We start from the raw sequence: 15,578 nt of genomic DNA on the forward strand, positions 1-15,578 counted from the left end.
TGATATTCACAATCCTGAGAAATAGATAAAAACAGTTATTTGTTTCTTTAAGAAATACTTATTGTTACCTTGCCCTATGCACCAGGTACTGTGCTACTTAAAATTTCCATACATGCATTGAACATTTATGATATTCTTGCTACTAATCATTTTGTGTGCATTAACTCACACAATACTTATAATCACCAACGAGGTGAACTCTCCCCATGTCACAGATGAGGAACTAGAACAACAGAACAACATTATACAGAGTGATGGGATTCAAACCCATAAGTACTGACTTAAGGACTCACGCAGTCATGTACCAGCATCAGGGGTTCTTTTTTTTTTTTTTAAAGATTTTATTTATTTATTTGACAGAGAGAGATAGCGAGAGCAGGAACACAAGCAGGGGAAGTGGGAGAGGGAGAAGCAGGCTTCCTGCCGAACAGGGAGCCTGATGCGGGGCTTGATCCCAGGACCCTGGGATCATGACCTGAGCCGAAGGCAGACGCTTAATGACTGAGCCACCCAGGCGCCCAGCATCAGGGGTTCTTAATTAGGGGCTCATAGAACACTATAGTTGAGTTTCAAATTTCCAGGAGAGAAAGGGTCTATAGTTTATATCAATTTCTCAAAAGAAATGTGAAAACTAAAGAAGATCTGGGTTCCATTGTTGTGCTGGGGGCTAGGGATTCATTGCTGATTAGGATAGATGGGAGTAATTCCAATTCTCCTGTGGGTTTTTTTTTTTTTAATTGAAATGTAGTTGAAATGTAATGTTAAATTAGTTTCAGGTGTATGACATAGTGATTTTCCAGTTCTCCTGGCTTCTTATCCAGAATAAGTAGCCAAGCTCTTCTGTGCCTAACAAGGGCCTTTTCCCTTTATGTTCTTTTATCTGGCCAATAAATACGAATCTGCTGCATGAGTATTAAAATGTTACATACCATATCCTTTATTGAATCTGTTGAGATCTATCATTAGTTTCCCCTATTAATGGATATTTAATAGTTTTTTCCCTAAGTTTTGCTACCTGCATGCAATCATGAATTTCTAGTATATGCTTTTTGCTAAATGTTTACATTAGTATATCATTTTATTAATTGTAACAACTTTGTTATTATTAATTTTTAAAGATTTTATTCATTCATTTCTCAGAGAGAGCACACAAGCAGAGGGAGTGGCAGGCAGAGGGAGAAGCAGACTCCCTGCTGAGCAAGGAGCCCAATATGGGGCTCGATCCCAGGACCCTGGGATCATGACCAGAGCTGAAGGCAGACACTTAACCAACTGAGACACCCAAGTGTCCCTGATTATAACAACTTTAAAAAATATATTAAATAATTTAGTCTAATTTAGTCTATAGGATTTTTTTTGCCATTTTTCTCTCTCAAATTTGTTTGTAATAAATTTATTATAATTATAACTTATGAGGAATTGATTTCTATGTCCATTTTTGTTATTTATATTTAGTATTTTATAACACAGTCAGGAAGTATATTTTGCATATGTCTTCATTTTTGGGATTCAGTAGCGTTTTTTCTGTGTTTTCCTCTTTTTCTTTAGAGAGTGTGTGTATATGAGTGCTCATGGAATATGTATATTTAGTATAAATATATACATATACTCTCTCTATATATATATTATATAATGTATATACATATAATTCCACATCTTCCTTATCCATTCATCAGAGGATGGATACTTGAGCTATCCCCATTATTTGGCTACTGAGGTAGATAATGCTGCTCTAAACATCAGGGTGCATGTATCCCTTTGAATTAATATTTTTGTATCCTTTGGGTAAATACCTAGTATTGTGATTGCTGGGTCATAGGGTAGCTCTATTTTTAACTTTTTGAGGAACCTCCATACTGTTTTCCAGAGTGGCTGCACCAGTTTGCCTTCCCACCAACAGTGCAAGAGGGTTCCCCTTTCTCCACATCCTCACCAACACCTGTTGTTTCTTGTCTTGTTGATTTTAGCCATTCTGATAGGTGTGAAGTGATATCTCATTGTAGTTTGATTTGCATTTCCCTGATCAGGTAGTATTCAATACCTGAATGCATAGTGAAATGTGTTGTGTCAACTATTATATAACTTGTTCTGAAATTACTCTGTAATTAGCTTGTCATTTACATGCTTCTCCTTTTCTTCCTCCCCATTTTTTTTTTCTGCTGAGTTTTTTAATGTTGGCATTGGTATCATCCTGCTTTATCCTCTTTATTCGTTTTAAGTGAAGAAACCCATCAGAACTCATTCTTTGCTCAAGAATAATGTTAGTGCTATGAGTGGTCTTTTAAAATATTGCTCTTGATATTTTACTATGTCCCTTCTCCCTTGGCTCCCTCTCTCAGAGGTGTCACTTGGTCCTTTAGGAATTAACTTTTAGGTATACAAATTGCTGGTTTAGATACCTTCTTAATCATTTATTTGATTGAGTAATATAGAGAAGGAGCTGAGGGTACCGTTAGATGTTGTCATCAAGCAATTTCTCTTTAAGTTTATTGACTACTCTGATCTGGAGGCTTCTCTTATTTTTACACTTTTTTGATTGATAGGGAGTTGAACACTCAGATGAAAGTTCAGATCTGTGTAGACATGCAGATATTTCTCTTATGTTATTTGTGTCAGAAACTACAGTGTAGAGTTTCCCATCTACCATGGGTTTTTCTTTTTGGAAGAAAATCAGCTCAAACAAAATAATGTGACTTGCCTGGGATGTCTATATATTAACAATCTCTACCATCCACCTGCCCTTTCACTGTGGTAGAATTAGTTCCACAGGTTGCTTTTCTCATTTCTCCCATAAAGTGTTTACTCTCCAAACTCATCTCCTCAACTATAATTCCTAGTAGACCCCATTCAGGACTTCTTTTCTTATTTCTTATACCACACAGTCTTCTTAATTGAAGATATGTCTATGATAATCAGTCTCTCAGCTTGATCCACTTGGTTTTGGTTTTTTTTTTTTTTTAACAGACTGATATTCTTTGGTTTATTGTATGGGGTTATGATAATTCCCAAGCATACAGGCAGTTTTTATCTCTATTTTTATTCATTTCATTAGGTTTCAGGCAGGGAGGCTATGAAAGCATGAATTCACTCTGCCATCTTTCATGGAACTTTGTGCATTAAATTTTTATTTTTATAACATTGGAGAAATGTGCTTGAACTGAATGGGTAAGTTGAATATGACAGCAGAGTGCTCTTGATCTTGGCTAGATGCCAGAATGTGAGGCCATTCATGTCTTCTCTAGCTAAAGGGAATGGCACTATGCATCTACACCAGTAAATTCCACCCTGCCACCTGCTCTGTAGCACAACCATTTTTACCCTCTATTGCTGAGTGCGGTTGACTTAAAACAAGCCTTTTCCTAAAGTACCTTTTGCAATTTTAAAACTCTGTTCCTCACAGCTGAAGTTCTTAGCATCTTAAGTGCATGTTCTAAATGTACAAGCTCCCAGAAATCACAGGTGCAAATACAGATGGAGTTAACTCATAAAGTAGATAAACTATCTTACATGCAATTTATTTTGTGGGATTCCTAGGAACCAAAATCAAGTCTTTACTTTGTTGACCTTTAAGATGCAAGATCAATTTTCCTAATAAAAGGTAGACCTTTGTACAATTTCTGAAAAGTCACTGAAAACCTTTACCAACTGAGACACCAGATTATATGTCTCAGTCAGCCTCTGAGGAATAAAGTTTATTAGTTGGCATAAAAACACCAACAGCAGTATTTGCTTCCTTCCCCAGTGACAGCAACCTTTAGAAATGGTGAGACCATTATTACTGCATACCTTTTGGAGTATTCAGAATGTTTTAAACACTGTGCATATCGTCATACTCAGGAAACTTAAGGGAGTATAATATGTCTAAATGAATAATGATAATAATAATAGTCAGCTAACATTCATTTAATACTTACATTGTGCCGGCCGTTGTGCTTTAAATTGGATTATGTTATTTTAATCCTAAAAGTAACCCTGAAGATTAGATATAATTATTTTCCCTTTATTACAGAGGTAATAACTTAGATTTTTAAAAAAATAAATGCCTTGCTCAGGTTTACTCAGCTGGTGAGTCATTCAGAAGACAAATTTCTAAATTCTACTTCCAGAGATGTCCCATAACACTATTCTGTGCCATTTCTTTTATGTACTTACATTTTTAAAAATTCAAGTATATAGTTTGAAAAGAATGCTTACTTTGGGCATAATAGGCCAGTGTTACATTAACTTTATGAAATGTATTTTTTTTTAAAGATTTATTTATTTATTTGAGAGAGAGAGAGTGTGTGAGTGGGGGGAGGGGTAGAGGGAGAGGATCTCAAGCAGACTCCCTGATGAGCATGGAGCCTGACATTGGGGCTCAATCTCATAACCCTGAGATCATGAACTGAGCAGAATTCAAGAGTTTGACGCTTAGCTGACTGAACCACCCAGGCGCCCCTATGAAATGCACTTTTTTGTCCATGGTATTAGTACTTCATGTGCCTTTCATTTTCTTTGAAAATAGAAAAATATACAATAAAATGTTTATGTCTTCACAAATTCTACTGCAAAAAGGCAAGAATGTTGCAAAAAGTGAATCACAGGCAGTCATGAGGATTTATCATGCAATGTATACCTATTGAATTTGTATGATTACATAGTAATTAAGATGGTTTTGGGATTATACTGCATAAAACTTACAAGTGTTTGATGCAAAGATAACTAATGTAATTTAATAAAGACTGTTTCTACTGTGAGTTAACATACTTAGCTGATAAATAGGAAATAAAATGTATGTGACTTGTCTGACTTGGGGAATTTTTGCAATAAAGTAGGAAACTTTAATATTTTAACCAGTAGAACAATTCTAAATAGATTTATCTCTAAGTGTCCCTGAATATTCTTATATGATATGTTACTACTTTTTAATGTCAAAGGATGTTTGAAGCTAGGAAAATTATCCCATAATTCAGTCGTGATCCTTCTCCCCTCTTTTTGTTTTTATGATTATGCAGCATAGGATCTTGCTTGGCTGTGCATAGTTACATATAGATCTGCAGGCAATTCATGAAATGGGGCTTGCCCTCAGGAGATGGGATTTGTGATTTGTCAACATATGTTCCTTCTCTTTTATTCTCTGAAAGGACAATTCTGAGTTTCAGAGGCTTTCCAGTAGGATTGAGACCCAACTGTTCATAGTCATTACCTGATAAGAATCATGCCAAATTCTGTCTACTTTCAGACATTTGCATATCATTGCCTCTGCCTAGAATGATCTTTCCCAAATTTGTCGCATATTTGGGCTCTTCTTATTCAGGTTTTAGTTCCAATTTGCTTTCCTCAGAGAGTCCATTTCATACCAAATCCTCTAAAGTAGGTTCTTTCTCCCTCAGCTATTCCCTCAATTATTTGTTTATTTACATATGTATTTTGTTTCTTCCACTTCAACATTAGACCCCAAAGGAGGGGCATCTTGCTGCCTTATTTACTACTGGATGTCCATTGCCTAGGACATATTCCTAGATAATTGCTCAATTATTATTTATTGATTGACCAGCAGCACCAGCAAGGATAAGTAGAAACCCCAATTGCACTAGATAAACCAAACAGACCAAAAACAAAAGTTCTGAAAATGAAATAGTCATTGGAACCACAGCCCACAAAAGTAGGCTAGGACAAGTGTGCTAAATCCAAACCAATAAGAGCCTGCTAAAATAAAAGATTTAAATAGGACCCAAAGTCTCTTCACATAAGGCAGAATGTTAAAGATAAAATTTTTAAAAATCACCCATCATAATAAGATCCAGGAACATTACAACTAAATAAGAGAAGACAATCTATTGACACCAAAACCAAATGAATCAAATGTTGGAATTATCTGTCAAGAATTTCAAAGCAGCTATTATACATAATACTTCAGTAATGAATGACAAGTTCTCTGAAAAAAAAGAAAGAGAATTTACAAAAAAAAAAGTAATTATAACACTGAAAAACATAATAGAAACTAGAAAAATCCTCCTGGTTGGTCTCAATATTAGAACAGGGATGACAAAGTATAGATTAGATGACCTTGAGAACAGGTCAGTGGAATTCACTTAATCTGAACAAGAGAGAGTACGCAGATTGAAAATGTATAGAGTCCCAGAAGAAAACCCAAAAGATCCAATGGTCATATCATAGAAGTATTACAAGGGAAGGAGAAGGAGTGGAGCTACAAGATTATTCAAAGAAGTAATGGCTGAGGGATGCCTGGGTGGCTCAGTTAGTTAAGCAACCAACTCTTGATTTTGGCTCAGGTCATCATCTCAGGGTCGTGAGATTGAGCTCCACATCAGGCTTTGTGCTCAGTCTGCTTGGGATTCTCTCCCCTTCCCTCTCCCTCTGCCCCTACCCTGCTCTAAAATAAATAAGTAAATATTTTTTTTAAAGGAAATAATGACTAAAACCTTTCTGAATTTGATGAAAGATACAAATCTACAGATACAATAAGTTGAGCAAACCACAAGCAGATAAAACCAAAGAAAGCCATGCCAATGCACATTATAATTAAATTCCTGAATACTAAACAAACCAAAAAATTTTGCAAGCATCCAGAGGGAAATGTTACCAAATACCTAAGTCTAAATAATCCTGGTTTCTCTGCCAATTATCTTTTCAAGTAAAAACAATGTTCTATGAAGAAACAATTAGTTTAGCTGTGAACTTTAACCATTACACCAGTACTTTTCCTTGAGACAAACAGCATCTCTTTGTATGCAGCAGAACTGTTTTGTGAGTACTTCCCATTTCTCCCATAGAATTAAAAAAAAAAAAAAAAAAAAGTTTAGTATAGGGTTGAGCATTTTTTCCCCTTTGGGAATGTGTGGTTGTGAAGATGCAAAGAATATTGATACAGTTTCATGCTACTTTCTCAATTTGAACGAAGACATGATCAATTTTACCCAGCATTTTTTTCTTTTTTTGCATTACTAGTGTAACTAACAGTAAGAAGGGCAAATAATTTCTTAATTTTATTAGGAAGACTTTATGGACTTCTTGAAGTTTCTGAGGGATCACTAAAGCCTTCCATATTTCTAGAGTCACTTTTGCAGTTTTAAGAATCATTTATATAGACATATATAGCAGCATAGCAGAATACAGAGTTCAGACATAGACTGTATATGTACATTTTTAATAGGTTTTCAACAAAAGTATTATGATTAAATTTAGTTTTTTTTCAAGAAATGTGGTTGAATAACTTCATATTGCATTTTTAAAAACACTTTCTCTCGCATTGCCTAATTCACAAAATAGACATTTTTTAAAAGATTTATTTATTTATTCATTTTGAGAGAGAGAGACAGAGAGCAGGGGTAGGGACAGAGGGAGAGAGAGAATCTCAAGCCGACTCCCTGCTGAGTGCAGAGCCCAACATGCTACTCATTTCACAACCCTGAGATCATGACTTGAGCCAAAACCAAGAGTCAGTCACTTAGCAAACTGAGCCACCCAAGGACCCTCAAAATAGAATTTTAAATGGATTATAAACCTAAAAGTAAGAAGACCACATAGAAGGAAATCTTTACAAATTTAGAGTAGGCAAAGTTTTCCTAATTAGGACCAAAAGGAAAAACAGAAAAAGAAAAATAATGATGAACTGCATTTTATAAAAATTTAAATTTTCTGCACTTCAAAAACTACCATTAGGGAAATAAAACAGACAAGCTACAGAGAGGGAGACAGTATTTCCCATATATATATATATATATATATATATATATATATATATAACAAAAAAATTTATTCAGAATTTTACAACTCAATAATAAGAAAAATAATGCATTTAAAAAATGGGCCATGAAAGGGGCGCCTGGGTGGCTCAGACAGTTAAGCATCCAACTCTTGATTTCAGCTCAGGTCATGATCTCATGGGTTGTGAGATTGAGCCCCCCATCAGACTCCACGCTCAGCAAGGAGTCTGCTTCTCTCCCTCTCTGCCCCTCCCCCTGCTCACTCTCTCTCTCTAAAATAAATCTTTTTTTTAAAAATTGAATTTAAATAAAAAAAAAAAGGCCATGAAAAGATGTTCAAAGCCATTAGTTACTATGAGAAGTAAAAATTAAAACCCAGATGAGATGTCTCTTATGGTGTGAACCTGCCGGGAATGGCCAGCAATCCCTGTACCGATGGATGAAAGATGACTCCAAACTTTGCTATGAAAGAGAGGAGAAGGCAAGGGGGGTCAACGCTCAGAGACAAAGACCCTTTGCTCTTCTTTGCTCCCGCTTTTAGTGGTCCTTCAGGATAATCACAAATCCTTATCACTGGTTCTCAAGCACGTGATGTGTGACAAGGGGTCTTACTGAAACTGGGAGGATTTATGGGAAAGATAAGATATGCTAATCTGCATGTTCTACTAAACATAGCCCAAGGGACAACGCATACATCTCTTAGATCACAGAGTGGCTGTTTGGGCTAAGAAAGCTTCAGGGAAGGCAACTCCCTGCGGCATTCCCCCATCAGAGTGGTCACTTGGGCCTCGGCATTCCAAAGGCCCACGCCCTTCCCTGAAAACTTCCCTGCCCTCAGCGGCCTCCATGTTACATTTTGGCAAGCCAGGTACTATGGCTGATTTCATACTCTATATTAACCCCAACATGAACCCCTGAGAATGGCTAACATTAAAGATTAATAATAAGTATTTGCAGTGATGTAAAGCAACTAGAACTCATATATTGTTAGGATTGTAAAATGGTATAGCCATTTTGGAAAAGATTTTGGAAATTACTTGTAAAGTTAAACATTTACTTACCTTCAAACCACCAGAGATTCCACTCTTAGGGATTTACTAGGAGAAGTAAAACATGTCCAACCAAAATGTTTTACATAATTGTCCAAAATATCCTTATTCAGATTTGTTAAAAGTCTAAAAATAAACCAAATATCCATCAGCAAATAATGGACAAATTGTTGTATATCCCCTGAAATGAGATACCAATCAGCAACAAAAAGGAACATCCCATTAACACATGCAATAATGTGGATGAATCTCAAAAACATACTGAAAAAAATCAGACATTTATATGAAATTTGGAACAGGCAAACTGATCAATATGACAGAAAGCAGATTAGAGTTTGTGTTGATCCAGGAGTAGGAATGAAGAGATGTACTGCAAAGGGAAATAGAGAAATGATTTTTGAGTTGATTGAAATGTTTTATATCTTGAATCTGGTGGCAGCTACACCAGTTTGTACATTTGTCACATCTTTTGAACTACATATTTTATTTTATTTTATTTATTTTAGGAAGGGATTTAGCAGGGCTTCATTTTTTTTTTTTATAAATGTACTCTTTAATCCCCTTGAACTACATATTTTAAATGGATGAATTTAAGTATATATAAATGTTATGTCAACAAAGTTGATTAAATCTTAAAATGCATTTATTGCAAAAAAACTATTAGAATTACTTTTATTATATAACATATAACCCAACCATGCTAAAAAATTGATTTCATATATATATATGTATATATATATAATCTTCCAGTTTATTTTCATTTGAGCACATAATTTTTATATAGTTGTATTCATAAGTTAGATTCAATTTAGTATTTGGCTTATCTTAACATTTTCCGTGTTCCTACAAAGTTTTTATATTTATCTATTTTTCTGATTTTATAAGAATCCATTATATTGTATCTTAAAATTGGCCTATTTTTGAACACTTAGGCTTTATAAATTTTGTAATCTGTTAAAAGTCACTACCTGCCCCAACTAGATGCAACCTGAATTTCCATAAAGTGTAGAATTTGTAAATAAATTGCCGTCTACTCAGCAAATGGAATACTCAGTACAATTAAAAAGAACAAACCTTATCCATTCAAACAAAGCAGGAATGAAACATATAGACAACATTCAGTGGAAGAATTAATACACAAAAAAGTCCACTTATATGAAGTTCAAGAACTAATCTTTGATGATGAAAATCAGAAAAATGGTTAACTCTGAGGACATGTTACTCTTTGGTAAAGGGAGAGCTGCTGTTTTGGAAATACTCTTTTTCTTAATCTGGGTGGTTGTTACATGATTGTACATATATGCAAAAGGTCATAATGCTGTACACTTAAGATTTGTGCATTTTTATGAATGCCTGTTTTACTTCAGTGTAGAAATATAAATAATAAAAGCATAACATAACTAAAAGCACCATACAACTAGCTCTCCTTACCACAGTTACTTTTAGTGAATTTTGTTTTGAATCTTTATAATTTCCTTTGGACTAGTCACCAAGATAAGTGCTACAATTTTTTTAGTTCTCTACACATTTTGTTTTGTTTTGTTTGCTTGTGTTTCTTTTTAACTAGAGGAAAATACGTTTTTTTTCCTAGTTTAAATTGCTATCAGTAATTCTTAAATATCAGTTTTTATATACTCTTGCCAACAAATATTAAATTGTTTTCCCCTAATCTAAGGGTTATATATTTTATTTCTTCTAGTAAGTGCTCTCAGTTGGGGCACAGGATTATGTTTATTGTCATATCGATTTTTCCAGTCATGAGGAAGTTTCTAACAAAAAATACTTCTTCGTTAGCATTCATTTCAGCCATGTTCTGATTTTTTTTAATCTAGTAAAAGTGACATCTAGAGAAATGCTCCATTTTACTAGTGGGAGTTTTTATAACTAAAAGTGCCTTTTAAAAGGTAGCTTTCTCTTTTTGAGGAGAAAGGGTGATTGACTTTGGTGGAGTTCTCAGGAGATGTGCTGATTGCCTTGTGCTTTGAGCATCAAGCAAGAATATTGTTCATGAAAAGAATGGTTTTTGCCAACACAGCTCACTGCTTTGGAACTCTACTGAATCCTCTGTTCAAGTTTTGAGTAACTCACTCAAACATTGACATTAAGGCTAGTAAAAGGGAAAGGAATTTAGAAATAATTTTGTGCTGATCATATGTAATAAAAGCCCACATTGAAATAAAGCAAGCATCCTCATTCTCTAACCAGGTATGAATGCATATTTATTATTCCTAGTTCTATGCTGTGGACTTCAAAACCTAAAATTTATGAGTGATAGTTGGAAAAACTTTGGGGATGATGATAAAACCATGTATTTAAAATATCACTCTATCTGGGAACTATAGGCAAGGATTTATGGTTCTTCAGTAGAACACAATTGCTGTTCTAAATTATCTACTCTGATGAGATTTACTATTTATTATGGAAGCCACTTTCCTATATATATCATTGCCTCTGCCATGGCATATAAAGGAGGAATGTAGTAAAAATAATCAATAGAATAAGTTACCACATTTTAATTAGTCCTTATTTATTTCCTGAGGGAAATGATAAAAATTTATTGGCGAAGATTCAGAGTAATTAGATGCTGTAAACAGAACATCAGAGACTACTTGGAAATGATTATCATGCATCAGTAAACCACAAAAGAGGTCAAAGAAATATGTATGTGCTACATACAGATACAGGCAAAATACATATTTTTAAGGAATTTGAAAAGAGGCTCACTTTCCTTTTCTTCTCCCTCTCCCTCTTCTTCCTCTCTCTTCTTTAATGTTTAGGAGCTAAGAAAATAAGTCTTAGTATTACTTATCATTACTAATAAAATGGATATAAATATGCAGGGACAAGAAAAGAACAAGTTTTGCCTTATTCCTTCTAATATAAGGTATATTTTGGTTCTCTGAAATGTGATTTAAAAAATGGAAAGAGAAAGAATACTACCCCACTCTCTGTTCTCAAGCATTTGGATATACTGTTCTCTCTGCCTGAGACACTCTTTCCCCCAAGTCTTCCCTCAATACATTTAAAGTTCAAACTGTAGGTCTCAATTTAAAGGTCACTCCCTGAACTCCTAGACCAGTTCTATGCTTTCATAATACCCTGTGTTGGTTAGTTGCATTTTTCATTTCAGCTCCGCTTTCTGTCCTTCCCTTGTTCTAGTGTGTATTTCAAAGGTCTTAGCTCTTGAAATTCATATTTTCATTATTCCTTTTTCAAAAAAAAAAAATCTCCCAGTTGGTTTGGCTGATAGAAGCTCTAGTGGAAGCTTGGAGGAAGAAACAGGGTATTTCTCCTCCTCTTCCTCTTTGCTCTGGGCAATGTTTCTGCCAGTTAGCATGTCTCCTACAAGACTACAGTTGGTTCTCACCAGGTCACACATCCATGGATTCTTATAATTCCCTTTGCTCCATCAGTCCCTCCAATTCTAGAGCGATAGCAGCTTCCTGCTATGGTTCATCTTTGGTTGACACACAGTCCCATTTTGCCTTCTCAGCTTTTCTAATACCTTTGTGGCCAATTCCCCGTATTAAAGTCCATCTCTTGAATTGCTTTTCATAGGACTTGTTTTGCTGGCAGTAATCCACTGATAATTATATTATACTTTCATTATCTATATTTCCGATCACACTTTTACATAGTGATTTAAACTCTTTTCCCAGCTAGGCTAAATTGCATAAAAAGAATTGTGTTGGTTTCCTTTTTATATTTCCAGTCTTCAGCCTAGATTTGACTTACAGAAGTCAGATAGTATTTGTTGAAGGAACAAAGAAATAAAGGGAGGGAGGAAAAAAGAAAGGAGGAAGGCAATTTTAACTATTTTCATATTTATATTTCATAGTAATAAAAGAGGATTTGAATCTATGTATATCAGGACAAAATACCTTTCCCTTAAACAATCACATAACTGATGTGAGGCTAATGTATAGAAGTAATAGAGAAAAGAGTAATCTTTTCTGTGTTTGATAAGCCTAAATTGTGATTGAACAGGCAAAGTGGAAAATATAAATGTCTGTGTTAACTAAGCAGAACTTAGCAAGAACAAGCAAAAATTTCTTGGGATATGTGAAAAATAATTAGCCAGATTTCAAAATTTTATCTTTATTTTAAAAGTTTTATAATGGGCAATTCTTTTTTTTTTTTTTTTTTATTGTCCAAGGAAATTCGAAACAAGTCATGTTTTAGATCACTCAACATCTGCTAAAATCTCCTCCGCTCATGCCTTTTTCCTGTACTATAGAGGCTGGAAAACGTTGAGCTACATCTGCATTTCCCAGAAACCCTTGACGTAGGCTGTCAATGTCTTGTGCAAGATTTGAATGAGGAACTGATTTTAGTGGGAAGAGAAGTAACAGATCTAACACATCTTGCAGTTGCAGAGTGACTGGCAGTCAAGGTAGCTGGGGTGACTTCTGATCATCAGGCCATGGTTAAGTTTGTGTAACCTGGAATCAGCACTGGGATCATAACTTCCTGACTGTAACAGAGATACCAATTCCTTACATGAGTCTCTTGTGGTATAAGATCTGAAAGTTGAACCTGGAAGCTGCTCCAGTCCTACCAACAATGTTTAAACACCAGATTACCAGAACTAAATCCATTTCTACTTAAAATAGCTAGAGTGTTTTCTGTTACCCAGAACTGTGAACCCTGTTCAAACAGGACCGAAATGCATTATTATCTTTATGTCATAATGAAAGTAAATTCAAGCTTATGTACACATTTAATAGAAAATTAAGGCATGTTTGGAAGGAAATCTAAACATAGGGGTCAAGTTTTGCCTGTTTCTGGTAAAATCTGAAAGGTAAGGGTGATGGAGACATTTTTCACAGATTCAAGAGCTGGATACTCACTGAACTAGACATTAAGGTAACAATGGTAAGGGGCAACTGGCCAGCTCAGTTGGAAGAGTATGCAACTCGTGATCCCGGGGTCATGAGTTCAAGCCCCACGTTGGGTGTAGAGATTACTAAAGATAAATAAATAAATCAACTTTAAAAAAGAAAAAAGGTAACAATGGTAAGCAAAGGCAGAAATGGTTCTTGTTCTTGTCATACTGTTTGAAGAGGAATATATATATATATATATATGTTAATATATATTAACCTTAGAATATTCAGTTCTTAGAATCTTAGAGAATTACACAATTAAGTGTAACATTGCAATTAATGTTATGAGGGAAATTTAGTTTGGTATGAGAATGTTTAATGAGATGGTTTGACTTCTTCAGGGTCAAAGAATATTACCTTCAGAAGAAGGGTATTAAGCTGATATGTTAGCACGGTTTGGATTTAACTTGAAAACATGAGGGGAGAAACAGAGGGCATGCCAGGCACAGGTAACATGTACAAAGCCTCATTTCTGCATCAACATGGCATGATTCAGGATGTGAAATCAAACCACTGTTAGAGCACAGAAAACAAGGGGACCTGGGCGAAGAGAGGAGGCTAGGTAAAATCCCACTGATGGGGGGTCATGGTGGTCTTGCTAATAATGCGCGCCATTGTTCTAAGCGCAATGGAGGACAGAAAAATTAAGAAAGGAAATCCCCTGTTTCTGTGTTTTAGAATATAAAGAGCTGGTTGGTACAGCAAATAATTATTGGAAAGAGATAACAGGGAATATTTTTCTTCTAAGCACATTTAGGACTAAATGGGGAACTGGTTCTTTTACTTTTTGTCTTTATTTGCTCTGCCTCTGCCTTAACCACCTTGTTCTTTTAGTTTTGGTATTGTTGTTTGGTTTTAATGTACTTTCACTAATTGGCTTTTCCTGTTCCTAGCTTTTGCTCTGTATCTTTGACTGCTGAATACCTATTTTTGAATCAAACATTTATTTTGACATCTTTTACTTACTACTTATTCTTTTACTTCCCTACACTTTTCATTATTTTAATTTATTTCTATTTCTTAGTTTTGTCATTAATGATATTTCAGATTTGTTTTATCCCCATTATTGTTTTGGACACAGTTAAAAACATGAGAATGTTTTGGTAGTCTGCATGATCAGCTGGCAGGGAAGGTTTTCAGAGATAAGAAAAAATAAATTTCCCTGAGTTGAGTAAGTGTTTAGTTAGTTTGGAGCAAAAATCATCGTGGAGATGCATACAAAAATAATGAGGTTTTTTAGATGTTTTAGCCAGTGACTGTGATTTTATATCCTAGCTTGTGGTGTTCTTGTTGTTCTGAAATATAGATCCTAGTATTTGTTTTATTATAGCTTTGTTATACACTCCCTGGAAGCTTTTTAACAGATTTTGGATTTGTGTTAATCTTTTTAGTCACTGGTTAATGCAAAAGAATCTTAGTGTTATCTTAAGCAGAATGCAATTCAATAAAGTGTATGTGAGGTTTTCTGTATCATTCAAACAACAATCTATAGAAATAGAAAAAAAGGCAAACCCCCCCCCCACAAAAAAAGAAAAAACAGAATGTAGTTATTTCTATAGATACCTTAATCCAAAATAAATGTGTGAACTTGATATATACTGGTTACTTTCTTTCACAAAGCAAACTAATAAAGTAGCTTTGAGAATACTTTTTTTCTGCTCCTGTTTGAACACCTGCAACATCCAATATTCTGAAGTTTATCAAAAATTTACCCATTTCAAATGTGGAGAAAGTTCTGCTATTTCTTGAAACAGTTCAAAATCAATGACAGTGGTAAATTGAAGGAGAACTGAAGGGAGAAAATTGTTAATTTTACACAATAGCCATTTTTTTAATGGAAGTCTATAGAATTGCTCACTGTTAAAAGAAATAATGATTAAAAAAAGGATAGAAATATAAAAAGTTTGAGAAAAGTAGAAAGTGCAAAATAATTG

The sequence above is a fragment of the Halichoerus grypus genome, chromosome 5 (genome assembly GCF_964656455.1).
Source record: "Halichoerus grypus chromosome 5, mHalGry1.hap1.1, whole genome shotgun sequence".
Classification (NCBI taxonomy): Eukaryota; Metazoa; Chordata; class Mammalia; order Carnivora; family Phocidae; genus Halichoerus; species Halichoerus grypus.